The sequence below is a fragment of the Mastigoproctus giganteus genome, chromosome 14 (assembly GCF_048544385.1).
Source record: "Mastigoproctus giganteus isolate SK-2022 chromosome 14, ASM4854438v1, whole genome shotgun sequence".
NCBI lineage: Eukaryota > Metazoa > Arthropoda > Arachnida > Uropygi > Thelyphonidae > Mastigoproctus > Mastigoproctus giganteus.
This window is the reverse complement of record NC_143588.1, coordinates 35,631,449-35,649,461: the sequence shown is the minus strand read 5'-3', so window position 1 is coordinate 35,649,461 and position 18,013 is coordinate 35,631,449.

Below are 18,013 nucleotides of genomic sequence, written 5' to 3'. Positions count from 1 at the left end.
TTTGTAGTTGCAAGCTAATAATCCAAAGGGTTTATTATACTTATATCTTACTTTAATATGACTGGGACTAGTATTTGGAAGTAGATGATTATGCTGATTTACAATTTTACTGATATTTATGTTATCCATGATATGGTTGTTGAAGTTCAAAATAATAATAGAATCTTTATCATGTGTTGTCGAGCTTATGTTTTTAAGATTAAATTTACAAATATCATTTATTATATGAAAGAGATGTTTGGATTCGAATTTGAAAGTGCGTATGAATTTGTGCAATGCTTTCAGTATACTGTGTTTAGTACTGAAAAGTAAATTATGTATATCATTTACATTTATAATGTTCTTATCCCAGTTTTTAAGTGTGACTTCGAAATCACCTAAAATATTACTGTGTTTGTTGCTAGTATTTTTAGATTTATGAGTACGTTTGCGAGGGTTCCTATGGAACTTTATTATATTAAATTTGTCATATATACAACAATCTGCTAAGTTATTGGTAATAATTTTATGGTTGAATTTATTATTTAGACCATATGGGTATAATGTTTTTAATTTTAACATAAATATTTCCTCTTGTTTAGTTCTAATATTAGCGTTATTAATCTGTGCTAATATGGATATGTATATATTGTTGAAGTTGTGAGATTGAAAATGCATATATTCTATTTCTTGTTCTATATTGTTAATATTTCTTTTTAAGTAGTTATTGATGTCAGATCTATGCTGATTAATTCTTACGTGTAGCTTATTGCTGGTTTGTCCGACGTATTTTATATTACATGTTTTGCAGGTTATGAGGTATATAACATTACTAGTTTTACAAAAAGTAGGTTTTGATGCATCATTTGTAATATGTTGCGGGTGTATGCAGGGACAGGTTAAACAAAGTTTATTCTTGCAGGTGTTAAATTTAAGTATATGGATCCCATATTTATCTAAGTTAGAAGCATTATATGCTGATGTGCTCTGACTTGTGTGTGTTAAATGTGTATGTTCAGAGTTACATTCGTGTTTCGGAGTACAGTACAGAGCATGTGTACCCGGGGTCAAGTTTATCCTACTCTGCCCATGTAGTATTTTGTCAAAGTTACCTGATTCCATTCATATAAATTGCATAAAAATTACATTAAAATTAAAATTTTAAGTTACAATAATAATTAAAAGGACAACAAAATAAATAAAGTGTATGCGCAACCAGAAGTAAACTGTATTTTCAATATCGGGATAAGAAGGTGAATATATTGCAAGTGAAAATCGAGTAGAAATATAAAAAATGTAAGTGAAGGTGTATATAAGCTGTTCTAGGCGGCGTGAGCTCAACCTGGATAAAGCTTAGGATAATAATTATGAATAAAAATTAAAATTAAGTAAAGAAAGAAAATGGATTTGAATTTGAATAGAGATAAAATGGAATATCAATAATATGAATTATGGATCAGGGACACTGCAAGAGCAAAGGTACCCTACAACCATAATGTATATATAGAAAATTATTTTAATGTTATGTGCAAATCTTTAATTTAACTTATGCTAATAATGAAAATACCGTGTACCCTGGGAGCGATGTATGTTGAATAAAGGGGGGGAAGAACGGAAAAGAGTAACGTTATAAACAAAGTGCGAATTTTGAAAAATGTAAAATTTGAAAAGAACGAAAATAGAAATAGCAGATTATTGAAAAGAACGACCAAAGTAGAAATAGCATTGCAGTATCTTTCATAATTTCTGTGTCATCTTCAGAGGTCATCCACCTAAATTATGAAAAAGAACAGCAATACTCTTACTTCTGTTTTTGACATGTTCTGTATGTCAAAAAAAAAAAAAAAAAAAAAAACACGTGTACGCGGACACGTTGTAAAAAATAATTTAGAATATAAATTTTGAAAAAATAAAATACAAGTTAAGCAAAAATATTATTCCAAAGTATAACATACAGAACATGGATGACCTTACAGAAGTAAGTAACCCGCCAAAAAGAGAAGACAAAGGAAGCGAGTGTCCGATTGACAAGAATGACAAGAATGTCAATAACTTACCGCTACGTGACCGGTCGACAAAAAAGAAAGAGCCGGAGGCTAAACAGTGTATATATGTGAAGAAACGCTAGCGGCACCTAGCGTTAGACGAATTTTGGTGTATGTATATTTTGTAATTTACGTAAGCGGTGGAGCTACGCTAGGTTCAAGTTAAGTACATGATACTCAAACTTTCGGGATAGCAAAGAAATATAATTGCTTACAAAGTAGCAGTAGAGTAGCTAAACTTTGTTAAGGCGAAAAATTATGATTTGGTATAGTGAGAAAAATAGTACTCTGATATTGCTTTCGTTACACTAATCGCTCACAGAGTATAAAATGTAGAATTTAGTAAAGCAAAAAGATGATGAAATTAGGGATATAAAGTTGGGCTAGGGTAGTTCGGGGTTGCAAACCCGTTCCTATAGTTAGGACCCTGAACGACTGTCCGAGAGTAGGTGCACCATGTACTTAAGTCAGTTGTGTTAAAGTGTAAGATATATATAAGTTACAATTAACAAATAAATAGATAAATAAATCAAGATATAATCAAAATTAATTACAAGATAATTACAAGGTAATACACTATGTTAGACCAATCGGTGGGTACAAGTTTTCCAGACCGTAAGACACCAAAGAGGCCTAGTGTATTGTATTTACACTATTTACAAACTTGATGCGTATGGGAGTAATTATTAGTTATAAACTAATAATGCTGTTTATATTGATATCTATTAAGTTTTTGTGCCTTAATATGTTAAGGGCTTTATTGATATGATGACGCAGGTATTTAATAGGAAAAAGATTTCTGGTCAGTTTACTGTACAATGATCTGATGTTATCAATAACTGTTGTTTTGTCGCTGCATATCGTTGCAATTCTGATGCATTGTGCTAAGATAACGTTAGCATGTACCTGTTTGGAAATATTGGAATTCCATTGTGTATAGTTTACTATGCTAAAGTTGAAAGCTTCACGTTTGTTGTACAAATTGATGGAGGCTATACCATTTTTTATATTGATGTCTAGATCCAAAAATTGGGCTGCTGTGTCAGAATTGTTAGTTCTTTCTAGTACAAGTTCGCTAGGGTATAGATGTGCATAATCCTGGATGAAATTCGGGCAGTTAATTACTATGAGGTCATCTATATATCTAAATAGTATTAGTTCCTGTGGAAATGAGGTTTCTGACCAGTATAGATATAGGTTGGCTATTATGCATGAGGCTGGGCTGCCCATAGGTGTTCCATTGGTTTGGTGATATACTGTATCGCCATCATATATGAAATTATTGGAAATACATAAATTAAGTATGTTGTTCCAGTAATAGGTGTTGCAGGAAATAAAATTCTTATGTTTATCATATATATCTTTGAGTACCAATTTGAGATTGGTTTGATTGATACTGGTAAATAGGCTATGGAAATCAAAGGTTTGAATATTATTGACTGTATTACTTTGCAAAAATTTTAATACAGGTTGGTTGTTGCCTATGATTTTGCTGTTATGTATCTTATTCATCAGTGGTTGCAGTAGTCGTTCAAGTGTTTTTCCTGATTTGTGTACATAACTATTTTTGCATGAGGTTATGAATCTGAAGCCTGTTGGTTTTTTATGAAATTTAGGAATGAAGTAGATGTAAGGTAAGCTGTAATTATTTAAGTTGAGCTTTAGTTTTTTGTTGAAGGCCATTAGTTTTTTTGTAATGATATTACATGTACTGGAAATAGGTTTGTAGGTATTGCTTGAGTTAAGTTCATTAGTTAAAGTATATGTATAAAAATATTTGCAAATGAATGCAAAATTATTGGCTGCTTTATCTACCGGTGTGATTACGAAGTTTTTGTGAAAATCTAGCAGTTTTTGTTTTAATGCAGTCAAGTTATAGTATGTGCCCTGATAATATAAATTTGAACTCTGTAATGCATATTTATGTTTGAATAGGGCGAATGTATGGCTAATCCACATATGGTATGCTTCTATAGGCGTGTTATTTTTGTAGGTTAGATGGAAGCAGTAGTTTAACAGGTCTTGATATAGCTGCTTATTGAAGTTGGTTATGTTTATTTTGGTGGGCGGCCTGAATTTGAATCCTTGTGATAGTACATGTCTTAGCATTGGGTCCGTAACTATGTTTAGATTTCCTGTAATGATGTGTCCATAGTCTGGATCAATATATTGCTGCATGTTGGTTTGTTGACAAACGCAGTTATTGGTGTCTGTTATATGTGATGTTAAACTGGTAGCTATAGATTTGTAGTTGCAAGCTAATAATCCAAAGGGTTTATTATACTTATATCTTACTTTAATATGACTGGGACTAGTATTTGGAAGTAGATGATTATGCTGATTTACAATTTTACTGATATTTATGTTATCCATGATATGGTTGTTGAAGTTCAAAATAATAATAGAATCTTTATCATGTGTTGTCGAGCTTATGTTTTTAAGATTAAATTTACAAATATCATTTATTATATGAAAGAGATGTTTGGATTCGAATTTGAAAGTGCGTATGAATTTGTGCAATGCTTTCAGTATACTGTGTTTAGTACTGAAAAGTAAATTATGTATATCATTTACATTTATAATGTTCTTATCCCAGTTTTTAAGTGTGACTTCGAAATCACCTAAAATATTACTGTGTTTGTTGCTAGTATTTTTAGATTTATGAGTACGTTTGCGAGGGTTCCTATGGAACTTTATTATATTAAATTTGTCATATATACAACAATCTGCTAAGTTATTGGTAATAATTTTATGGTTGAATTTATTATTTAGACCATATGGGTATAATGTTTTTAATTTTAACATAAATATTTCCTCTTGTTTAGTTCTAATATTAGCGTTATTAATCTGTGCTAATATGGATATGTATATATTGTTGAAGTTGTGAGATTGAAAATGCATATATTCTATTTCTTGTTCTATATTGTTAATATTTCTTTTTAAGTAGTTATTGATGTCAGATCTATGCTGATTAATTCTTACGTGTAGCTTATTGCTGGTTTGTCCGACGTATTTTATATTACATGTTTTGCAGGTTATGAGGTATATAACATTACTAGTTTTACAAAAAGTAGGTTTTGATGCATCATTTGTAATATGTTGCGGGTGTATGCAGGGACAGGTTAAACAAAGTTTATTCTTGCAGGTGTTAAATTTAAGTATATGGATCCCATATTTATCTAAGTTAGAAGCATTATATGCTGATGTGCTCTGACTTGTGTGTGTTAAATGTGTATGTTCAGATTATTGAAAAGAACGACCAAAGTAGAAATAGCATTGCAGTATCTTTCATAATTTCTGTGTCATCTTCAGAGGTCATCCACCTAAATTATGAAAAAGAACAGCAATACTAAGTTACATTCGTGTTTCGGAGTACAGTACAGAGCATGTGTACCCGGGGTCAAGTTTATCCTACTCTGCCCATGTAGTATTTTGTCAAAGTTACCTGATTCCATTCATATAAATTGCATAAAAATTACATTAAAATTAAAATTTTAAGTTACAATAATAATTAAAAGGACAACAAAATAAATAAAGTGTATGCGCAACCAGAAGTAAACTGTATTTTCAATATCGGGATAAGAAGGTGAATATATTGCAAGTGAAAATCGAGTAGAAATATAAAAAATGTAAGTGAAGGTGTATATAAGCTGTTCTAGGCGGCGTGAGCTCAACCTGGATAAAGCTTAGGATAATAATTATGAATAAAAATTAAAATTAAGTAAAGAAAGAAAATGGATTTGAATTTGAATAGAGATAAAATGGAATATCAATAATATGAATTATGGATCAGGGACACTGCAAGAGCAAAGGTACCCTACAACCATAATGTATATATAGAAAATTATTTTAATGTTATGTGCAAATCTTTAATTTAACTTATGCTAATAATGAAAATACCGTGTACCCTGGGAGCGATGTATGTTGAATAAAGGGGGGGAAGAACGGAAAAGAGTAACGTTATAAACAAAGTGCGAATTTTGAAAAATGTAAAATTTGAAAAGAACGAAAATAGAAATAGCAGATTATTGAAAAGAACGACCAAAGTAGAAATAGCATTGCAGTATCTTTCATAATTTCTGTGTCATCTTCAGAGGTCATCCACCTAAATTATGAAAAAGAACAGCAATACTCTTACTTCTGTTTTGACAGAAGTAAGAGTATTGCTGTTCTTTTTCATAATTTAGGTGGATGACCTCTGAAGATGACACAGAAATTATGAAAGATACTGCAATGCTATTTCTACTTTGGTCGTTCTTTTCAATAATCTGCTATTTCTATTTTCGTTCTTTTCAAATTTTACATTTTTCAAAATTCGCACTTTGTTTATAACGTTACTCTTTTCCGTTCTTCCCCCCCTTTATTCAACATACATCGCTCCCAGGGTACACGGTATTTTCATTATTAGCATAAGTTAAATTAAAGATTTGCACAGAACATTAAAATAATTTTCTATATATATATATATATATATATATATATACTATCATTGAATTATATTAAATAAAGTTAAATTATAATAAAATGAATAAATAATTAAGCATTCATTAGAGGCAGCGACATGCAATTCCTCCATATGAAGCTGAAATACATCCATTATTTTAAATTAAATAAAACATAAGCCAGTAGTATGGCAAAAACTGTAGAGCGAAAATTAACATAAAAATAACCCAAATAAACAATCGAACGAAAAGAAAGAATAGATATAAACAGTAGCCCAGAAACCCTAATATAATTTCGATCTTTAAATCCAATTAACAAAAACTATACAAATTTTAGGATAATGCCAATTAGTTATTAATTTAGCGGTACCCCCCCCGAGAGGTACCAGTTCCGAAAGACGTGAAATATCACCCAAAGAGGGTTAAAGGAACTACCAAACGATAACAAAATCAAAATAAACTAAAATAAAATAGAATAGACTGACCATCATGCCCCATATCGACAGAGGACCACGAGCCCAATAATGGTCATGGAATCGCTGCATTTCAATCGTCATACAAAACATCGCAAAGGCGGAAATATCGAAGAACCAAACCACCCTTCCATTCTCCGATAGATCAACCAATGCAGAGGATTTGCATGGCGGTGGTCCTTATTTAATTTAAAATAATGGATATATATATATATATTTATAATTATTGATAAAAAAGTAAAGAAAGTTAAAACGACAGTAACTGTAACTAATATGTAAATAATATTTACCGGTTTGCAAATTACAGTGTATCATTTTTTTTTTTTTTTTTTTTTTTTTAATATATAGTTAATATATAGTTAAATTCATTTAAATTTACTTAAATTCACACTGAGATAACATGCAAATTCAGCTCAGGGTCCTACTATAGGAACGGGTTCGCGATCCCGGGCATACCCGAGCCACAACTTATATCTTGTAATGTCTTTGAACTGTCCTACACTCTTTATTTTTATTTCTCCGAAATTATTAGGGAAATCCGAGGACGTAGGAGAAACTATTTCTTATCTATACCACTATTTTTCGCCTTTGTGGAGTTCAGGTTCTATTATTCCTACTCCTTTAGTTTTTCTTCTTACTATCTGCATGTTTCTCTATGTGTTAATTTAATTTAATTATTTATTTTTACCATATCCATCACATAGGGAGCACCACATATTATTTTGACGACTATTACATTATGTCCTAGATACAGTCAATATGTAGTATGTACTATATATTTAATCTTATTTTAATCATTAAATTACGTTCTCTGTCGGGTCAACGATGATTAATATATGCTTACATTTATATTTTACTTATATTTCTTACCTTTGATTCTAATATTTCTAAATTTTATTATCATCTTTCGATTTATTTTCGACCTATACTGGTTTATATTTGGTTTAGATTTAAATTACTTAGCATATATTGATCATCACAGTAACAGAGAACCTCGTCGTTTTTTGCCTTCATTCTGGGTGGTTGGCCCCAGTTGACGTCATCTAGATTGTCGGTAAAAAGCAATAATTTTTTTTTTTTTTTGCGTTGTCTTAGGTCCCTGATGGTATTATTGTTGGATTTTTTTTTTTTTTATATTATCCGTAATATTATATATATATATATATATCTATATATATAGGGGGTCAGCAAACTTTTCATTTTTGAAGGGGTCCGTAGATCTCAGTAGTTTCGGAACCACTGAAATAGCTAATTTAAAAATTTGTCCCCTATTTCGAGTTTCCTTCCCATTTACTCCAATCAATTAGAGGCAAATTAAAATCACCCATAATAAGACATTCATGCTTACTTGTCCATTCCATTTGCATGTAGAGGCTCTCATCATAATCTTCTCAATCACCTAGATTACTTCCCTCTCTCATTATACCTTTGCTTCCAACTATCTCACACCAGATTCTACACTAGCATGTGAAGCATCTAAATCCGGGTAAGCTTTCGTCGAGCTCAGACTACTTTTGATAAGAAGCATGATCCTACCACCCCTTCTATCTACCCTACCCTTCCTAAATACATTGTACATACTGTACTGAAACTCATCATCCCCTATTTCGAGGTGGCACCATGCTTCCGTAAGCCCTATTATGTCAGTGTTACTTGTCCTAACATTCAGTTCGAATTCACTCATTTTATTGATGACACTTCTGACATTACTGTATAGACAATTAAGAATTTGTGTTCTTGTATAGTTAACTACCCTGACATACCCCTTGAAGCACATTATGCTATTGGCAAAAAAGAAATCTGCCTAGGGCCCAAAATCTCTGTTTAAAAAAACTCATTGCTGTTTTTTACTAATATTTTTAAGTGATTTTTTTTATCAGAAACTGAATTTTCTACTTGCCAAGGTTAACAAACTTTACTTGAATATTAATTTGAAAATGACATTTTTTTTCAAAAATGGAGAGTACATAGATTTTGACGAAATTTAATATTTAGTTCTTCCTTAAATAGTTCAGTTTTTTTTTTTTTTTTATGTGAACCCCAAACACAAGAGGTATTAGAACCTATAGTACTTAGTACCGTGCTTGGGTTGGAGGCTGAGAAGACGAAAGAAGATATTTGTTGACATTGGACTTGAACTTCTGTAGATTGTAATTTTCAGGAAATACGTATGAAGGAAGGTTGTTCCAGAAAACAGCAGTTGAATGAATAAATGAGGAAGATGAAAAGTTGGTTCTGTGGGTTTGAATTTGGACAGTAAATGGATGTTGGCGGCAAGTGTTCGGACTGTTTTGAAAGAGAGAGAGAGAGCGGGAATTATAGAAGCCAATTCAGAAGAACAGTGCCCATGGAAGTATCTGTAGAAGAGGCATGCAGCAGAAACTACGTCTACGAGAAAGTGAGTGGAGAGAATCTGTTAGAGATGAATCATTAATTACCCTAACTGCCCTCTTCTGAATGGGATCAAGAAGCCTGAGAGAGGTTTTGGGGGCACCACCCCAGATGTGGGAACAATATTCCATGACAGGGCAGATTTGCGATTTATACAGAGCGAGCAGCTGTTTGGAAGAAAAGTAACGCCGAGAGTGAAAGAGAAAACCAAGTTTTTTAGATGCAGAGGAAGCAATATTTGTAATGTGCTTGTGCCAAGAGAGATTAGAAGTCAGGATAATCCCCAAAAGAGATGTATCATTTTGCCTAGAAATCGGAGTGTCACTAAAGATAAGCTTAGGAGCAAAAGAATCCTTTTTGCGAGATATAAGACAAGACTGAGTTTTAGAAGGGTTGAAATCAACTAAGTTGTCTTTGCCTCACTGGAGAATTACCTGAAGATCGGCATTTAAGGAATTGGTAGCAGATTTTCGAGAAGTTGAAGCGGATTGAGCAGGACACTTGTTCTCAGTTAATTGAAAAAATAAAGACTGCCTTGTATGCAACCTAAACGAACGAGTGTAAGAAACATAAAAAATGCATGTAAGAACATTAAATATTGAGTGACAGAAGAACACCAAGAGCTGAATTAAGTTCAGCTCTCCATGTTCAACATTAAATATTGTTGGGGCCACCCTTTTTCTTTAGACGGAGCCCCCAAATTCCATTTTGCCTTGGGCCCCATGAAGGTATAATGCACCACTGCCTTGAAATTATTTAAGCTTGCTTCCCTATAATTAGCTATCCTCTCATTTGAAACATTTCTGTCCTCAGTTCATCTTCCTAATATGACCTGTTGCGGTAACAAACAAAAACTCTTGAGATAAGTGCAAGCATTACCTTGATCAATATTATCAGATAAATGCTTATCTATATTACCCTTGTCCTCCCAAACTGGCGATTTCCCTTAACCTTTAAGGTATTCTCATGAGGATACCTTAAAGGTTAGAGCAAATTGTTTAGCATGCCCCTAAAAAGTGCCACATATTGCATTCCAGGGCTGTTCAAATGGGGAAGGGGGGTGCATTGGATGCGTCGGACTAGGGCCCAATCAAGGGTGCACCATCAATATTTATTAACATAAATAAATGAGGCCCTTAAACCTTTTTGAATCCGGGACCCCCAAGCAGTACCAGCTCAATCACCAGGCAGCATGGGGTGCCGAATATTGGGGGGGGGGACCATATGACTGATATAAAAATTAACCCATGAGTGGACATGTCATGTCATAGAGTACGATAGGTGTGGTACTTCTTGGAAATCTCCAAAATGCAGCTGATACTTATCTTACAAAGTTTAGCATTCCTTCTAGAAAGTATTGTACAAGGTAGTGTTGCCAGTGGAACTGTTTCTTGCTATTGTCCATGACAGAGACAAGGTTTAATTCGCTGGAAATTCTATCTATCGAAAATAATGCAATAGCAAAATTGGATTTGTCAGAAATTATTAATAACTTTGCTGACACGAAATCTAGGAAGATACTTTAAGAGAAATGTTACTGATTAAAGCTTTAATTAATGGAAAGCCCAATTGATCTGGTTATCAGTAGTGATCATTCGTGTATTAAGAATTTGCAGATAAAGGAACCACTAGGTGGCAGTGATCACAGTGTACTGATTAATTACCATCAGGGGTAAAGGAAAGGGTTTTTGCTTCCATAAAGGTGAGTACAGTGGTCTCAGAAAGTTTTTAAATTCTTTTACAGCGGGATCAACTGACGATGTTACCAACAGTAAATTCTAAGTGGGAAGCATTCAAGGAATTAATCGTGGATGCTACTAAAAGTTTCATACCTATTAAGAAATATTGTTCAAGGTTTAGGCCTAAATGGTTATCTAATGAACTAATGAGACTCGTAACAGAGAAGAAAAATGCGTGGGATGCATATCAATTATCAAGCGACACAGAAGCCTATGGCAGATTAGGAGAAATCCTTGGCAAAAGATACTAGGAAAAACAGCAAGGATTTCTTTAGTTATATAAACTCTAAAAGGAAGGGGATGAATCTGATTGGTCCACTTGACATCGATGGTTCGACTGTTGATGATCCTGCTCAGATAGCAAACAAACTGAATGAGTATTCACACATGAGGAATTACTAAGGTTTGAAAATGGCAGAAGGTTATCAAATTGTAGCAGGATACTTAATGATTTTGTAATAACTGAGAGCAAAGTGGAGGAAAAATTGTTGAAGTTAAACATAAGAAAAGTACCTGGGGTGGATGGGATCTATCCAGTTATATTAAAGGAGGTGGCAAAGCAACTAAGCAAACCCTTAGCCATAATTATGAGAGCATCCTTGGACTCAGGGGAGGTTCCCACGGACTGGAGATGTGCAAATGTATCCCCAATTCACAAAGGGGGATCGAAGGGTGACACGAGTAATTATAGACTAGTTAGTTTAACTTCTGTTCCGGGTAAAATAATGGACAAGACTGCAGCAATAATTCAGACACAGCATGTGTTTGTTAAGGAAAAGTCTTGTCTGACAAATTTGATAGGATATTATGGTGTGGTTACAACTGGATGCAAAAAATAATTTTCATATCATATATTTGGATTTCAGGAAAGCTTTTGACACTGTTTCGCATGGAAGACTATTGTACAAATTGGAGCAGAATGGTATTAAGGGTAAGTTGCTACAATGGATAAAAGTATGGTTAAGTGGGAGAAGACAGAGGGTGGTAATCAATGGGTGCTGCTCTTTGTGGACTAATGTTATTAGTGGAGTCCCACAGGGTTCAGTGTTGGGTCCACTGTTGTTTTGTATATTTATCAATGATATTGATGAAGGTATATCAGGCTTAATGTCGAAGTTTGCAGATGATACAAAGGTTGGCAGGCTGACAGCAGGGTGACTGCAGGCAAATGACAGCAATGGCAGCGTGCTACTGCAACAGGATCTAGATAATTTGGGCAGATGGGCTAAGAAGCAGCAACTGAAGTTTAACCTTGGCAAATGCAAAGTACTGCATATGGGTAGAAGTAACCCCAGAGAAACGTACCAACTGTGTGGTACTACACTTAAGGTGGTAGAAAATGAAAAAGACCTGGAAGTAATTGTGCAGGCAGATATGAAGTTTTCTGAGCAATGCAGACAGGCTGCCAGGGTAGGTCATGGGGTTTTGTCAATGATATATTGCTAGCAATGATAATTTTGCTAGCAGGGAAAAGGAGGTGATTGTTTCTCTGTATAAGGCAATGGTCAGGCCACGCCTTGAGTACTGCGTACAGGTCTGGAGGCCTCATTTTAGGAAGGATGTAGATTTTCTTGAGTGTGTACAGAGAAGGGCAACAAGATTGGTGAGGGGAATGAAGGGATCTTCTTACCAAGAGAGACTTAAGTTCTGCAAACTGCAGTGGCACCTGCGTGGTGATCTGATTGAGGTGTATAAGGCCTTGAATGGGTTGAGCATGCTGAATTCTGATGGGATCCTTCCAGTTGTTCTGATTACGAACCTAAGGTGGCACAAATTCAAATTAAGGAAAGACAGATGGAGAATAGATGTGCGGAAATTTGCCTTTAGCCAGCGGGTGGTTAATTGCTGGAACAAACTTCCATCTGTCGTTGTGGAAGTTGATAGGTTGAATAAATTTAAGGAGGAACTGGACAGGTATTCGAAGGGAATGATGTGATTTTTTTTTTTTGGCTGATGCTGCATAACCTCCTACACTTGCTTTCTTGCATCACATGCGACTACTACTACAAGGTTTAATTTGCTGGAAATTCTATCTATCGAAAATAATGCAATAGCAAAATTGTATTTGTCAGAAATTATTAATAACTTTCTGACATGAAATCTAGGAAGAAGATACATTAAGAGAAATGTTACTGATTTCAGTTGATTAAAGCTTTAATTAATGGAAAGCCCAATTAATGTTTCAATTGTGTTGTATTAAAATTTCATGTTCGTGTAAATTATGATATCAATAATTATAATAATTGATAGTGTTAATAGGTGTATATAAACATGTGTATTCTCTTGTATTAGGGCATTGGTTTTCAACAAGGGTGCCGCAACATTCCAGGGGTGATCTATAATTGATGTTTATTTAATACCTCTATATAAAGAATAAAATTATTATATATATAAAATTTGTATTATTAATTGTAATTTTGTTTATAGTTATATTATTGTAATAACTATCATATAACATATTTTTTTAATATTAGATATATAAATACACTCAGAGAGAATCGGATCTAACAGGCAGAAAATTGAGTAGGGGTGCCACAAAATAAAATAAATTATTTTGGGGTGCTGGCTGTTATTAAAAAAAGGTCAAAAACCACTGTTAGAGTACATTATTATTAGCATTGGCATTAGCATTAGTAGAGGCATATGATGCAAGAAAGCAAGCTTATTCAGCATCAGCCAAAAAAAAAAAAAAAAACAACCACTACTCCCATTTCACCCCTCCATTCGTTCGAAATACCTGTCCAGCTGAGCCTAAAATTTGTTTAGGCTATCAACTTCAACAAGCGATGGAAGTCTATTCCACAAACCAACTGCCCGCTGGCTAAAGGCAAATTTCCGCACATCTATCCGACATCCGTCCTTCCTCCTGTCGATCCTGTTGCAGCAGCATAGTATCAGTAGTGTCCTTAACAACCGTGCCAACCTTTGTATCGTCTGCAAACTTGGACATTAAGCCTGATACACCATCATCAATATCATTTATAAATACAGAAAACAACAATGGACCCAACACTGAACCCTGAGGAACTCCACTAATAACATTAGTCCACGTTGAGCAGTGTCCATTGATTACCACTCTCTGTCTTCTGCCACTCAACCATCCCTTTATCCATAGCAGCAATTTGCCTCCAATACCACACTTCTCCAATTTGTGCAGCAGTCTTCCATGTGCAACAGTATCAAAAGCCTTTCTAAGATCCAAATATATAATATCAAAGTTATTCCCTGCATCCAGTTCTTTTGTGACTACATCATAGTATCCAATCAAATTGGTCAGACAAGACTTGCCCTTAACAAACCCATGCTGTGTCTGAGCTATAACTGAATTCTTGTCCAGATGATCCTGCAGTGCTTCTATAACCAGTGCCTCCATTAATTTACCTGGAGCAGAAGTTAAACTAACAGGTCTATAATTACTTGTCAGCCTTTGATCCTCCTTTGTGAATTGGGGTTACATTTGCACATCTCCAGTCCATGGGTACCTCCCCTGAGTCCAAAGAAGCTCTCATAATTATGGCTAGGGGTTTGCTTACTTCCTTTGCTGCCTCCTTTAATATAACTGGATAGATCCCATCCACCCCGGGTGCCTTTTTTATGTTTATCCTCAACAATTTCTCCTCCACTTTCCTCTCAGTTATTAGAAAATCATCTAGCTCACTGCCAATGTTTACTTCACCTACGACACTCCCCTTCCTGAATAACTCCTCATGTGTGAATGTAGATGCAAAATACTCGTTTAGATTGTTAGCCACCTGAGCTGGATCCTCAACTGTTGAACCATCAACATCCAGTGGACCAATCTGATTCATCCCTTTCCTTCTTGAGTTTAAATAGGTAAGAACTCTTTTCTGTTTTTCTTTGCATCCTTTGCCAAGGATTTCTCATAATCTGCCTTTGCCTGCCTAATCTCCTTTGTGACTTGGTTACAGACCAACTTATATCTATCATAGGCTTCCATGTCACCCATTAATTTGTATGTATCCCATGCATTTTTCTTCTCTGCCATATGTCTCATTAGTTCATCTGACAACCATTTAGGCCTGAACCTTGAACAATATTTCTTGGTTGGTATGTAAAGCCTGGTAGCTTCCAAGATTAGTTCCTTGAATGCTTCCCATTTTGAATTTGCTGTTGGTAACATCATCAGTTGGTCCCACTGTATAGAATTTAAATACTGTCTCAGACCATCATAGTCGCCTTTATGAAAGCAAAAACCCTTCCCTTTACCTCTGATGGTAGTTACCTCCTTGAGTAAATCCCACTTCAGCACACTGTGATCACTGCCACCCAGTGGTTCCTTTATCTGCAGATTCCTAATGCATGAAGAATCACTACTGATAATCAGATCAAGAGTATTACTCCCTCTAGTTGCCTCCCGAACATGCTGGTGTAGAAAACAATCATCCAATAAATCCACAAAAGCCTTGCTAGTGTGTGAGTGACCAACCCACAAATTCCAGTCACTATCTGGGAAATTAAAATCCCCCATTATAAGACTCTCTGATTTACTGGCCCATTCTATTTCCCTGTACAGTATCTTATTATACTCATCAGAGTCATTAGGCCTATAGCACACTCCTACTCTCAATTTTGATTTACCTATGCTTATGTCACACCAAACTGAGTCGACACTGCACTGTCTATCGATGTCGACTGGCTTCACCTCCTTGGATTTTATGTGTTTTTTAACTAATAGCATAACCCCTCCTCCCTTCCTATTCTGTCTATCCTTTCTGTAGACGTTGTACTCCCCAAATTCCAGTTCTGCATTCCTTATATCTGTGTGACACCATGTCTCTGATATCCCAACAATATCTGCCTTTGATGTTTTGAGTAATACCTCAAATTCATCAAATTTATTTACTAAACTCCTAGCATTGGTGTACACGCAAGTATACATGCACCTGTTTCTATTCTTAGCTACCCTAACACAACCCATGTGTTTACTTGTACCGCAATGACTTCCAGCAGTCTCTGAAATATCCTGCATCTTGTTTTTCAGGCTTCTGCTCATTCCAATAGATATATATATGTATATATAATACTGTTTATTATATATTATATTGTTTGTTTGTTATTTGGTTTTTAGGAGCATTAGCAACTAAGGCCATATTGCTCTGCGATGGTCATTCCCTGACCTTTCCGCATTCTCCGTGTTTGGTGGTAACGGGCTCGAACCCCGGTCTAATCAAGAAGCATGTGCTATGCACTGCTGCTCCTTCCCACCTGGCTACGGAGGCGCATATATTATATATATTATAACACAATGTATATATATATTATATATACATTGTGTTATAATAACACAATGTATATATAATACTGTTTCTTTAATTTCATAATGGGTAAGATAAGATATAGAATGGAAAGTATTATGTTGTTCAATTACAGTTCTTTATGTTATTGCAGTTTTGAAGCTTAAAAATAAATTCAATTAAAAGTCCTTGTGCATTTCATTACTTATGAAGGGGCAGGAATGCAAAAGTCATTCTGCCCTGGGTGCCTAAATGCTTCGGGCCAGCACTGTGCCAAGTACCTTTGCATGGTCTTTTTGCACTCTTATATTATTCACAATGTATATATAATACTGTTTCTTTAATTTCGTTACAATTCCCTAAATAATCACAAATTTCTGTTTCCCAAATTTCAGTTAGTTTTGGAACTAAATGAAAACTGAAAGAAATAAGTGATTCATTTGTTCTTCAAAAAACTACTACTTTAATTATTATTGAACTGTGTTTAAAGGTATATACTAAACATATACAGTTTACATGTTTTGCCTCTTTGTTCTTTTTTATACAGTTTGAAATTTTTGTGTCATACCTGTAATCAATATACTTTTAGTCAAGTACACAAGGTAGGGAAGAAATGGTATTTCAAAAATTTATTTGAAATGTTTTATTTTGCTAAAGTGAAGATATTAATGAATTCACTGTAGTACAATCTCTGTTTCTGTACACGATATGAGTAATAGCAATAAATCATTTTTTTTATTTCATCTTTTTAGAAAAGTCCATAAATTATGTACTTTTATCCATACTTATCAAAATGTCAAAATTTTAATCTTTAAGGAATGAATAAGAAATATTTTTTTCTATTTGTATTGAAAGATAAATAAATTTGTATATTGAAAAATAAATAAATTTATATATGTACTGAAAAATTAATAAAAGCTTACTGCTTTTATTTATTTTTCAATAAATTTACAATACACAAATTTACAATTTATAAGCTGGGAAGAACAGTACTGCTACAATTTACAAAACAAACATTTTGAATCATACTTAAAAAAGAAAAAATCTTGGAAAAATTATATGTAATTAAATAACAGAAGTTAATCATAACTGTTTTCAGACTGCTTATTTTCTATGCAAATAAGTTTAAAGACAAGCGTAGATACATACCACATCTTTTCAGATGCAAACACAAACTCTAACTATGTGAACATTTACTTCTTTGGTTTCAGAGTTTCATAAATAGAACTAAAACATGTACATAACATACTTGTCAAAATTCTGATTTGAGTTGAATGACACAGCTTGAATGAATTAGTTTACACATTTTTTTTTGTACTGAAAGTGCCAGAAAATTTTAAAAACAAATCTGTGGCTATGTACATCATTGAATTAAAAATCTATAAACATTACAGGTAAATCCAGATTTTTTTAAAATTAAAATCTATAAAATTATAAATATTAAAGTTATATATGAAAATCTGAGTATTAGCAGTGGGTATTCTTAAGACAACTATATAAATATTTTTATCTACCTGACCTACTTAAATTTTAAAAGTAAGCAATTTGTGTAAAAGTAATGAATTAAAAGTTTTTTAAAATAACTGCAATCTAGAAAATTTATTTTCTTTTAACAGAATAAAAGAAAGCAATATCACTTTCGTATAATGTGTTTAAATATTATAGTAAAATGGTAGTCATAACAGTAAT